Raw genomic sequence first — 9407 nt, 5'->3', positions numbered from 1 at the left:
AACTTCAGTAGTTGTTCCCGCCCACCAGGACTTTCAGCCTATTGATCTCAGCCTTTCCATTGTTCCGAACAACACCACCTTATTCTCTCCTTAGCCAGCTTCAGTTCCATGCCAATCATTATCATCATTCCTTTGCAAAATTTGCATATGGACAGAGAATTAGTTAATATTAAAGACTTATTTAGTTTTGTTATATGTGATAATGGCACTGTGATTATGGTTTTTAAAAGTCCTTACTGGGAATTCCCTGGTGGTTTAGGGATTAGAACTCGGTACTGTTACTGCTGAGGACCCAGGTTCCATCCCTGGTTGTGTAACTAAGATCCCACAAGCCTCGTGTCGTGGCCAAAAAAAATCCTTACTTATAAGAGATACGTCTTGAGGTGTTTGTGGGTGAACTAGTATGATGTCTGGGATTTGCTTTAAAGTTCTGGAGGAAAAGAAAATGTGAGGAGAATAGATGAAAAAAAATTATTTTAATGTTTATTTATTTACTTATTTGGCTGCTCCAGGTCTTAGTTGCAGCACTTGGGATCTTTACTTGCGGCATGCATGCAGGATCTAGTTCCCTGAACGGGGATCCAACCTGTGCCCCCTGCATTGGGAACGTGGAGTCTTAACCATTGGACCACAGGGGAAATCCCATGATGAAAAATGTTTTTAATTGTTGGATTTGAGTGATAGACTCATGGGGGTTCATTATATTATTCTTTCTATTACTGAGTATTTTTGACAATGTCATAAAAAAGCAAAATATATAACTGAAAATAATACATCCTCTAGAATGTACTCTCAGTTTCTTTGGACCTTTCTTGCTTTGTAGTACTCGTTTGGCAAAACCTCAATCACAGTAGAGTTCAGCGTTCCACCACTCTGCTCCTGCACCCTGTCAGCTGAATACGGTTAAAGAAAAAATGCATGGCATTCTGACTTGTCTCTCTTTGTACTGTCGACCTCAAGTGGGCCCTTAATTCTGCCCAGTAATCATACTACATTTCCCTAGTGTACCTCCTCTCCTACTTTCATAGATGACTTTCATATTTCTCTCCTCAAATCTTCAGTGTCTCTTCGAATCCATCCTCCCTGTCTGCTGATGTCCTTGTTTCCTATTTCACTTAAAAAATTTAAGCAATCAGAAGAAAACTTCCACAAATTAACACCACCGCATCTACCCACTAGCATGTGGAATACTGAGAATTTTTTAAGTTCCCGCATTCCCATGGTAGTAGCCAGAAATCAGAGCCAGTTTTAAGTTCAGTCTATTGATAACTCACCCCAGTGAACATACTTTTGCAAGCCCAGAGACAACCCATTGATTCTGAAAATCAGCCAATCACAGACTCACTTCAGTACACACACCTCCAAGTGCCAACCAATCAACAATATCCTCATGCAAGTTATCACTTCTGCAGAGAATGTCAACACACTTAGACCTCTGAAAGGTCACCAATCCCTGAACACCCCACTTTCTCTAAATCGAATATAAAATTAGCAGTTTGGTCTTCTCTAAACATGTGCCTGACAAGTATGACTCTCACTGCCTATAGTAAGCAATAAATGCAGCTTTGTCTTTTCATTTCATATATTGAGTGGTTGTCTTATCCTCTGATAGTACTTTACCTTTCCTCCTGTTACTATAGATCAGTGGCTCTCAAATGGGTGCAGTTTTGCCTCCCAGGGGACATTTGGCAATTTCTAGAGACATTTTTGGTTATTACAGATGGGGTGATGGTAGAGGCTGGTGTTGCTGCTAAACATCTTACAGTGCACAGGACAGCCCCTCACAACAAAGAATTAGCTCACCCAAAAATGTCAAACGTGTAGAGATTGAGAAAACTTGCTGTAGTCTGTGCTCCTACATAAGGCCAACCTTGTACACTCGGCCTAGTCCCCTCTTGCCTACTCAAGGACATTGCCCAGTGATTCTCCCCTCTACTGAACATTCACGTCAGCATTAAGATATTATTTCTCCCGTCTTCAAAATGACACAAAACAAAAACCTCTGATTGCAGTTCCTCGTCCAGATACCACTCCATTGTTCTGCTCTTCTTTACAGCAAAACTCCTTGAAAAAAATTACTTATTCTCACTGATTCCAATATCTTCCATTCTCCCCCTCATTCCCTCTGCTTCAGCTACACTGGCCTCCTTACTAGGCCTTGAATTTAACAGATGTAGTCCTGCCTTGAGACATTTGCACTCCCTGTTCCCTCTGCCTGGAAGGCTCTTCCAGACACCCACGTGACTTTCTCCCTTACCTCCTTCAATTCTTTGTGACTTCTTTATTCAAATGTCACCTTCTCAGTGAGACCTACCCACATCACTCTATAGACACTTGCAACTCCTCCCCTCCCCAAACAGACACCTGGAATTCCTCTTCCACTTACCCTGCTCTGTTCTTCTCTATAGTGCTTATCTTCTTATAGCATATGTAATTTTCTTATTATGTTTACTTCTGTCTCTCCCCATCCCCACTAGAGTATAATCTTTATAATTTTCACAAGAGTAGGAGTTATTGTGGGTTTTTGTTGTTGTTGTTCATTGCTGTATTCCCATTGTTTACAACAGTGCCTGGACCAGAGTACTCAATTAATAATTGTTAAATAAATGTATGTTAACCTTCTAAAGGATTTAGACTTTATCCTAAAAGCCAAATGTAGCCATTGAAAGACTTTAAGCAACACAGTAGCATGCACAGTTGTGCGTTTTGGGAAAAATCACTCTGAAGACTAGGTGATGAATGGATTGGAGCCAAGAGAGGATACAGAATGACCATTAGGGGGTTGCTAAAGAAACCCCAGCAAAAGATGATGATGGGCAAAGGTAGCTGAAAGTGGGCAGATTCAAGGTACATTTTGGAGCTAGAAACAACAGGACGTGGTGATGGGTTATACATAGCATGTGAGGAAATAGATTTCAAGGAGGACTCCAAGATTTTGGCCTGAACAAGTATGTGTGTGTATATATACATATATATATGTATATATACACACATATATACATATACATGTATGTATATATATACACACATATATGTTTACATATTTACATGTGTATTTCCACACATACATATATATGTATATTTGTGTGCATGTTTGTGTATGGCAGACATTTTGTCTTTTTTCTATAATTTCCCAGTGCCTGGACATAATAGATGCTCAGAAAATGCCAATTTTAAGTCATGAGTCAATAAATACTTTTGAAACTTACAATTGTCAAAGAGTCACTTGGAAAATGTGATGTGGAAGAAAGAGTTTTAGAATCAGAGACGGCCCCGCCTCCCACTTCCATCACTCACCTTGTGACCTTGTGTTCAAGGGACCTGTGGTTATGAGATTAAATGGGATAACGTCTATGAAAGTGGTTGGCACATATCAGTAGGTTCTTGGTAAGTCCTAGTTTTCTTCCCAAGCATTTTAGTATAGGTGGTGGAGGCAGTGATGCACCACCCAGATCCCCCTTCAGGAATGAGGAACTATTTCCTCCAGCCACTGGGAGTACCATCAACAGGAAACCCTTGGCTGTCAGTTCCCTTAGGAGTTATTGACTGGAGAGGGCCATTTTGCCTGAGGTCGCCACCCCCCTTTCTCAAGGATATCCTTCATCCAGTGATTGATCAAGACAGAGGTATAAAAGGCCTAGCCCCTTGCCCTAACTCTGGACAATGCTAAAGGGCCATTAGCTTTAGAGTTTCCAGTAGGGTCTCCTGGGGCCTTCCTTGAGACTGCATCACAGTCCAGCCTCTCCACCTGCCCAATCCTGCTTCCTTCCCCTCCTTTCCATGGTCTTGGTCCCATGTGCCCTCCCCCAAAACTTTCATCATGTTAATCGCCCTCTCAGGGTCACCTTATCCATTTTGTTTGTCCCTGTGAAGCAGACAGCTCTGCTGATAGCTCCAGTTGTCAGACTGTCTTTATTGTGTTTTTTTTCAGGTGAGAATATACAAAAAATGTATGTGGATAAGCTTTTTATGCTATGTAGGACCTCTCCTTTTAAGTCAAACATGCGATGTTTGCTAGTATAATTCCTTCATGAAGTAGAAAAATTATCAAACAGCAAAATTTATATTTGTAGTGAAAATTTAGTTTCTATAAAACATGATACTTAATAGGCTTTTAATTGGGCACACATTTATCAAACATTTTGAATTCTTATGGGCTACTTTTTATTGATATATAACTAAAATAACATAAAATTCACCCTTTAATAAAGTGTACCTGTCAGTGACTTTTAGGATATTCACAGGTTTGTGCGACCATTATCACTATCCGATTCCAGGACATTTCATCACTTCAAAAAGAAACCCTGTCTGTGCCCATTAGCAGTCACTCTCCATTCCTCCCTCCCCCCAGCCCTTGGCAACCACTAATCTTTTAATCACTATGGATTTGCCTGTTCTGAACATTTCATATAAATGGGGTCATACAATATGTGGCTTTTTGTGTCTGGCTCCTTTCACTGAGCATGATGTTTTCAAGGTTCATCTATGTTGTAGCATGTATTTGTACTTCATTCTTTTTTATGACTGAATAATATCACATTGTATGGTTATATCATATTTTGTTTATCTTTTCATCTGTTGATGGACATTTGGGTTGTTTACACTTTTGGGCTATTGTGAATAATGCTGCTATGAATGTGTACAAGTTTTTTGTGCAGACATATGTTTTCAGTTCTCTTACATATAAATCAAGGAGTAAAATTTCTGGGTCATATAGTAACTATGTTGTTTTTTGTTTTTTGGGGTTTTTTTGACCGTGCTGCGTGGCATGTGGGATCATAGTTCCCAGACCAGGGGTTGAACCCACGCCCCCTGCATTGGAGGTGTGGAGTCTTAACCACTGGACCACCAGGGAAGCCCAGTAACTCTATGTTTAACTCTCAAACTATTTTCCAAAGTGGCTGTACCATTTTACAATCCCATTAGCAATATATGAGTGTTCTAAACTCTCTGCATCCTCACTGATATTTATTATTGTCTATCTTTCTGATTTTAGATATCCTAGGGAATGTGGAGTGGTATCTCAGGTGGTTTTTTTTTTTTCATTTATTTATTTTTGGCTGTGTTGGGTCTTTGTTGCTGCCCGTGGGCTTTCTCTAGTTGCGTCGAGTGGGGACTCATCTTCGTTGTTGTGCGCGGGCTTCTCATTGAGGAGGCTTCTCTTGTTGCAGAACACGGGCTCTAGGCGCGCGGGCTTCAGTAGTTGTGGTGTGCGGGTTCTAGAGCGCAGGCTTAGTAGTTGTGGTCCATGGGCTTCGTAGCTCCGCGGCATGTGGGATCTTCCCGGACCAGGGCTCGAACCCGTGTCCCCTGCATTGGCAGACAGATTCTTAACCACTGTGCCACCAGGGAAGCCCCTCAGGTGGGTTTGATTTGCATTTCCCTAATGACTAATGATGTTGAACGTCTTTTCATGTGCTTATTGGCCATTTGTATACCTCCTTTGGAGAAATGTCTATTCAAATCCTTTGCCCATTTTTAAATTGGGTTTTTTTTGTTGTTGTTGCTGAGTTTTAGGAGTTCTTTATGTATTCTTGATATTAAACCCTTATCAAATGTATGATTTGCAAATGTGTTCTTCTATTCTGTAGGTTGTCTTTTCACTTTTCTGATAATGTCCTTTGATTCATAAAATTTTTAAATTTTGATGAAATCCTATTTATCTATCTTTTCTTTTGTTGCTCATGCTTTTGGTGTCATATCTGAGAATCTATTGCCAAATCCAAGATAATGAAGATTCACCTCTGTTTTCTTCTAATAGTTTTATGGTTTTAGCACTTATATGTAGGTCATTGATACACTGAGGATTAATTTTTATATATGGTGTGAGTTAGGGGTCTAGCTTTATTCTGGAAATCCAGTTATTGCAGCACCATTTGTTGAAGAGATTATTTCCCCATTCAATGTACTTGACACACATGTCAAAAGTTCATTGGCCAGGGCTTCCCCGGTGGCGCAGTGGTTGAGAGTCCACCTGCCGATGCAGGGGACACAGGTTCGTGCCCCGGTCCGGGAGGATCCCACATGCCGCGGAGCGGCTGGGCCCGTGAGCCATGGCCGCTGGGCCTGCGCGTCCGGAGCCTGTGCTCCACAACGGGAGAGGCCACAACAGTGAGAGGCCCGCGTAACGGAAAAAAAAAAAAAAAAAAAAAAAAAAGTTGGCATGCTATAAAGCACAGGAAGCTCAGCTCGGTGCTCTGCTTCGACCTAGATAGGTGGGATGGGGGGTGTGGGGTGGGAGGTAGGTCCAAGAGGGAGGGGATATAGTATACATATAGCTGATTCACTTCATTGTACAGCAGAAACTAACACAACATTATAAAGCAACTATACTCCAATAAAAAAAAATTTGGCTTATTCTAATCAAAATGCAAACAAGGCTCAAATACTACGTTTGGTTGATATGTCTCTTAAAACTCTGTTAATCTGTGGGTTTCCTTTTCCTCCTTCTCCTTGAAATGTAATGGTGAAGAAAACAGGCTATTTGTTCTGTAGAGTTTTCCACATTATATATTTTCCAGATTACATCCCTAAGATATCATTTAACATATTCTCTGTCCTTTTATTTCCTGTGAACTGGTAGTTAGAGCTAAAACTTTGACTTTATTCAGATTCTGGGTTTTTTTTTTTTTTTTTTTTGGTAAGAATACTTCATCGACGTAATGTCTGCTGGTTTCTTTTTGCTGTGCTAGCAGCCATTGATTATCATTGCTTAGATCTATTATGTCATTAGGGGTTACCACCCTCGCATTTTGTTTTTGTGTTATTTCATTTTGTTTTTTATGACATTGACTTATTGGCAAGATCAGTCTAGCTATTATGGAGACTGTCCCTCTGGATTTGTTAGATCATTTCACATGCCATTTAACTTGTTCCTTTGTCCCCTGAAAGTTCCTATAAACTGGACATTAGCACTTATATCTTCATTAATTCAAGTTAATGTTTTTGGCATAATTACTCCATAGGTGATATTGTGTACTTCATATTATATCATGTTAGTGGGTATATATTGTCTGCATGCACTTATTTTGAAGGCCCCTCTCCAAGGCATGTTGATACCCATCAGTGTACCCACACTCCATGTTAAAAATCAGCTGTAACCTTTTTAAAAGGCTTTTTTTTAAAAAAAATAAATTTATTTATTTATTTACTTTTGGCTGCATTGGGTCTTCATTGCTGCGCAAGGGCTTTCTCTAGTTGCGTCAAGCGGGGGCTACTCTTCGTTGTGGTGCGCAGTCTTCTCATTGCGGTGGCTTCTCTTGTTGTGGAGCACGGCCTTTAGGCACGCGGGCTTCAATAGTTGTGGCTTGCGGGCTCTAGAGTGCAGGCTCAGTAGTTGTGGCGCATGGGCTTAATTGCTCCGCAGCATGTGGAATCTTCCTGGACCAGGGCTCGAACCCGTGCCCCTGCATTGGCAGACAGATTCTTAACCACTGAGCCACCAGGAAGTCCTAAAAGGCTTTTAAAATAATTTAATAATTTTAAATTTAGTTCAGAATAAATCTTTCATTTTGTTCTTGGAATTTAAAATGGTTATATATTTATGTAACTATATGAGATGGTTTTCAGTTGATTGGTTAATATCATCTTATTTTTGTAGATTGTTTTCCTTCTTATTATGAAGAATTTTTAACATATACAAAGGTGGGCTAGCTCCCCATCCACTTCTCTCTCCTTATCAAAAGGATTGATAAGGATTGTGTTATCAAAAATTGTTTTTAATGAGATATAATTCATGTACCATAAAATTCACTTTTCCAAGTGTACAATTCAGTGGTTTTTAATATATTCACAAAATTGTGTAACCATCACCACTGTCTAATTTCGGAACATTTTCGTCACCCTAAAAAGAATCCCTGGGCTTCCCTGGTGGTGCAGTGGTTGAGGGTCCACCTGCTGATGCAGGGGACACAGGTTTGTGCCCCGGTCTGGGAAGATCCCACATGCGGCGGAGCAGCTGGGCCCGTGAGCCAGTGCTCTGCAGCAGGAGAGGCCACAGCAGTGAGAGACCCGCGTACTGCACAAAAAAAAAAAAAAAGAATCCCTGTACTCCTTCTTCTCTCCCCCAGCTCCTGGCAACCACCAATCTCCTTCTCTATGGATTTGCCTATTCTGGACATTTTTGAATAAACAGAATCATATAATATGTGGTCTTTTGTGATTGGCTTCCTTCACGTAGCATAATTTTTGAACATTTATCCATGTATCAGTATTCCACTTTTTTATTGCCAAATAATATTCTGTTGTATGGATATACCATATTTTGTTTATTCGTCAGTCCATGGACATTTGGGTTTTTTCTATTTTGGGGCTGTTGTGAATAATACTGCTATAAGCAGCAATGTACACATCTTTGTGTGGACGTATGTTTTCATTTCTCTTGGGTATACACTTAGGAGTGGAATTTCTGGTTCCTATATTATTTTGAAGCAAATAAGTGACTTATATAATTTTATCCACACATATTTCAGTATGTATATCTAAAAGATAAGGACTCTTGGGGAGTTTCCTGGTGGTCCAGTGGTTAGGACTTGGTGCTTTCACTGTCATGGCTGGGGTTCAATCCCTGGTCGGGGAACTAAGATTCCACAAGCCATGTGGCACGGCCAAAAAAAAAAAGAAAAGAAAAGGATTCTTGTTAACATAGCCACAATAATATTATTCCACCTAAAAATTAACAATTCTTTATGTCATAAAATATTCAGTGTTCAGATTTCTAGTGGTCTCATCCATGCTTTTTGCCCCAGTTTTTATGAATCAGTATTCACATAAGGCTTACTATTGCACCCTAGGGGTCTTCCCAGGACAGACCCCCCCCGAGCCCCACCCCATGTCCTCTGCCTGCTGCTTGTTTGTAGAAAACCTTTAGTCTCTCAGGCCTCCCCTAAGCCACAAAAGGCTGGCTCAAGAGTTAATGTCTGGAAGAATGTGAACATATAACAAAAGATAGCAGTTGGGCCAGGAGAACTGGTGACAACTTAAACAATAGATCAGCCATATAGTATAGTCACAGAACCTTTAGTTCCTCCCTGAAGGACATAGATGACAGTGTCTGATGTGCATTCCTGAGTTGTTTTACAGATACTGTAAACCCCACCAGATGGAAGAAGCTAACTGCATGATGACCATGAACACTTAGCCCCCAGACAGGCTGGAGCCTGAAGACTGATGATGTTAACCCCTGTGACATCCCCCTGTTACCTCACCATCAACCAATCAGAGAATTATGCACAAGCTGATCACACACCCTGTGACTCTCCCTCACCTTGCCTTTAAAAACCCTTATCTAAAATCCATCTGGGAGTTCAGGTCTTTTGAGCATTAGCTGCCCCTACTCCTTGTTTGGCGTCTGCAGTAAACGCTGCACATTCCTTCCTTGGCTTTACTGTGCATGGGTGAGTGGACCC

This window comes from Delphinapterus leucas, chromosome 9 (genome assembly GCF_059928025.1).
Source record: "Delphinapterus leucas isolate spDelLeu-1000000601 "Yukka" chromosome 9, BTC_Dleu_Yukka2, whole genome shotgun sequence".
In the NCBI taxonomy this organism is placed as follows: domain Eukaryota; kingdom Metazoa; phylum Chordata; class Mammalia; order Artiodactyla; family Monodontidae; genus Delphinapterus; species Delphinapterus leucas.
This window is presented reverse-complemented; position numbering follows the sequence as displayed.